Here is a 4,420-nt window from a genome sequence, read left to right as displayed (position 1 = left end):
TCAGCACGCATTCCACTATTGAAAACACATGGTATTAACAAAAACTTCAAAGCAGAAAATAATGGGGTCTTGAAAGGATTTAATAAACCAAGGCTGTGAATTTCCTCTTGCTCACTCATTCATGCCCTTTTATGAACTGTTGCAACAAATGGCTTGTTTGTAAGGCAAGAACCAAGAATGATTTAAAAAAAAAAAAAATGCTGTTTTTGTTCATTTACTATAATTTTTTTTAACTTTGTTGATAGGAATATATTATAAGAAATGGCTAATTTAGTCCTTGCTACAAGCAAGAGGGTAAATCGTCTCATCGTTTATGTTTCAGTCTGTCTTTCTTTTTCAACCATTCACTTAACTCACATTTGTGGCCTTACTGCATGACAGGGACTGTGCTGAGAATGTGTCTGAATGGCGTGTTTGACAGCTAGAGCTCTAGCTTTATGGGATTTAGAAAGTCTAGCTATTGCCCAGAAGCAGACAAAACATGATAATTATGTATTTTACGCCTTACCAAATACGTGTGAGCTTCTCTGTTTTCATTTAAAACATTTAATGTGTGGAGCCATCTCAACCTTTCAGAATAAAACATTCCCACCCAAAACACAGATTTTCTAACTGAAACTGCTATTTCACTATGCTTTAAGTAAAAATCTGTATCAAAACATGCATGATTATTATAGTGAGCTGAGATTTCTAAATAAATAAATCCGAAGCCCACGCAAGTATTATTATATGTTCTTTTTTACATGGAAGGCATGATGTAGACAGAAATCTTCCTCTTCTCATGCCACCCTACCCAGGGAGGGATTTACTGGATAACCAAGGTACACAAAGGCTTAATTGTGTTTACCTACTAATTTGTAGTGCACAATTTCATAGGAGTTATGAAACTGTGGACTACAGATTAGTAAGTAAACATAATTAAGCCCATGTGTGCCTTGCTTACTATAAGCCAGTACACGCTGTGCTTACCGGTTAATCCACCCCTGACCTTACCCTACCCCTAAACAACCTAACACTGGGCTTTAAAACAAAGTATGGACTTTAATTTTGTTTTAGTAAGGAAAAAAAAAAAATTTGACATATATTACAGTGAAAAAGTCTGAAAAATAAAACCCAAAATACCAGCAGTAATTATCTTTGGACACTGGATCAATTTTTACTTCTTTATATGCTAACATGTATGTCATTTATTATATTGCTAACACGTATTTCTAATTTATCTCCAGTGAATATGTATACCTTATGTGTAAAGGAAACATAAAAACTAAAAATCTCTAGATTGCTTTGACTACAGAGGCATATAACTCAGCCGACTAGCGAATAATGAACTGAAGTGTAGGAAAGTCATACTCTTGCAGCAGGGCAACATTACAGAAGCCATGTTTCCTCTCTTCTACAGCACATTTATCTACAGGTAAACCCGATGCTGTCGAGTGGATTCTGACTCATAGTGACCCTATAGGACAGAGGAGAACTGCTCCATAGGGTTTCCAAGGAGAGCCTGGTGGGTTCGAACTGCTGACCTTCTGGTTAGTAGCTGTAGTTCTTAACCACTACACTACCAGGGTTTCCTGCCTACAGATGGTTAATGCTAGTCTCTTCAACTTCATTACATCCATCACCAGTAACGTCAATTCATGGATCATAGATGGTATCTTCTCTGCAGACATTTTTACCCTACAATACCTATAATACAAACCCTTAAAAATTTCTCAATCTCTGCAAAACAAAACTATTCCTAAGAATTATTTTATTTAAGAATAATAAAATAAATTGAAATACATTTTCTCTACTACACCTAAATGAGTTTTTGCCCATAAGAGAAAGCAGCATTTCTGGGGAGGGAATAATCCAGCTTCAAGTTAAAACCAGCAGATAAAGCGAATTCACAGAATATTTATTCACACATCAATATGGAAGTGCCATTTCTCAATAATGAAGCAGATAATTCAAAGAATATAAAAAAAAAAATCCTAAAGAAAAATGAAAATGCATGAAAAGTTTCTTGACAGTAAAAATAACATTTTACTCACCTCCAATATCCTTCGTACTACCTGACAGAATTCTAAATATGGCACTGTGCAAATGCTTGTTAAAAAAACTCATTTACACAATTTGCAAATACAAACAACATCTCCAATTTTGTCTCTATTCAGGCTTCCAAAGTTGAAGCCTATCACTATTTCTATAAATCAAATATGTATTGATTTCTACCCCTAATTCACCCTTAAATGGCTATTCCTCATGGTACATATCTAGAAGGTAAGGTGTTCCACTTAAAGAGAATCAAGGAATGAGCAGCTGAAGTTATATAAAGGTCAAGGGGACAGGGAGTGGGGGCGAGGGGGATGCTTGCTAAGTGCTGACCTTCCCTATCATTTAAGAGTTTTTATATGAACAGAAGCCCACAATGATCAAGAATTAAGGACCACTACCAATTTAAGATCATGTCAAAATGGAACACACCGTATTTAGTAACACTATTGCTACACAAAAATGAGTCACACCTGTTTCCCATTTAAATAAATAAAACATTCTCTTGATAAAAACACTTGATTGATCTTGGCTTTTATGATAAAAGACATAAAATCTACAACAATTGCAGATTTAAAGAGAAGGGATCGGGAAGGAAGAAAGCTAAGAAGAGTTTGATTTTTTAGGGGTGAGCTTTTATTTTTATTTTATCCTTTTTTCTGGTACTGTTGTCATGGTGTTGTTTGTGAAATTTCTCAAAAATTTAGCATAAAAATAAAGGGGATAAGCAAGCCAACCAACAAACAAAACCTTCTCTGAATATGTTAAATAGCGAATACTTTTAGTATTAGCACTTACCAAGCCTGAAGGAAAGAACGGCCTCCATCTCTTCAATATAAAATTGACTTTAATGCCCTCCAGATTATATAGGAAGCAGAACTGTTTACAGAAATGTATGCCTTCAGTCAGATGAAATCTGATTTCTGTTGCTTTCTTATTAAAGATGGAAAGGATTTGTCCATTCCACATGTGGTTAGTTTTTCTACATTGCTCTGAAGAAATAAGACAAAGGTGCCACTTGTCAGGCATCCACTGGCTTTTCAGTGATAGAAAAGCATTGGTCAGAAACTCTTTTCAGAACCAACAGGTTACTCAATGTCCTTTGCAAACAATTTCAACTCTGCCCAACCGGATAAAATACCGATTGTGAAAGTTAAGGCACCAAACTAGTTTTGTAGAAACATAATGAGATGGGAGAAAAGGAAATTCAGATGTTGGGTCAATGTAAGGAATCATTATTTAAAAAAAAATTAATGACTCCTAGCAAAACTATCTGAGTCGGAATTGACTTGAAGGCAATGGGTTTGGTTTCAGGGTTAGCAAATCTATCACAAAGAGTTTGATAGATACAGAAAAAGATGACCCTGTGCTTCCATAAAATATGTTCCTGTGGTAGTAGTGTCAACAAGGAAATGAGAAAAAATAACATATTTGTAATACTAGTGATATAATTTGCTATTTATCTTTAAAATTTTATAACATTTCCTTTTTTTAAGAAGGATAAGCTCCTTATGTGAAATGGTTATGTTAACCTTATTCTCATTTCTGCAAGGCACTGTCATTGCTGGGAAAAAAAAATTCCACTCACATCTATCCTTTTACTCAACTCAGGTCTATGCAGCTGCTACTTGGAAACCCCATGGGGCAGTTCTACTCTGTCCTGTAGGGTCGCTATGACCTGGAATCGACTTGATGGCAATGGCTTTGTTTTTTTCGGTTACGGCATGGAAAAGCTGGACAATGAACAAGGAAGACCGAAGAAGAGCTGATGCCTTTGAATTGTGGTGTTGGTGAAGGATATTGAATACACCACGGACTGCCAAAAGAATGAACAAATCTGTCTTGGAAGAAGTACAGCCAGATTGCTCCCTAGAACCAAAGATGGTGAGACTTTGTCTCACGTACTTTGGACATGTTATGAGGAGGGACCAGTCCCTGGAGAAGGACATCATGCTTGGTAAAGTAGAGGGTCAACAAAAAAGAGGAAGACCCTCAATGAGATGGATCGACACAGTGGCTGTAACAATGGGCTCGAGCGTGAGAGAAGGTGAGGATGACACGGGACCAGGCAGTGTTTCGTTCTGTTGTACATGGGATTGCTAGGAATGGGAACCAACCGGATGGCACCTAACAACATATTCACTATCCTTGCATGGGGCTCGGGTTCGTCATCTCACCATCTAACACATCATGATAATATGCAGAGGTTCTGAAGGGGGTCCTACTGATCTGGAGGGCGCAGAATTTAGGCTGGTTTTCCAGCAGCCATCAGTGGAGCTGGATCGTCCTACCCAATGTCAGGTACTGCCCCTGTGACAGGGAAGAGGCCCGTGCACAGCTCATCCCCATGGCTTTGGCCTTATAATATGAAAGCTCTTAGCCACAT

This window comes from Loxodonta africana, chromosome 19, assembly GCF_030014295.1.
Source record: "Loxodonta africana isolate mLoxAfr1 chromosome 19, mLoxAfr1.hap2, whole genome shotgun sequence".
Classification (NCBI taxonomy): domain Eukaryota; kingdom Metazoa; phylum Chordata; class Mammalia; order Proboscidea; family Elephantidae; genus Loxodonta; species Loxodonta africana.
The sequence above is the reverse complement of the archived record's forward strand: the minus strand, read 5'-3'. Positions refer to the sequence as shown.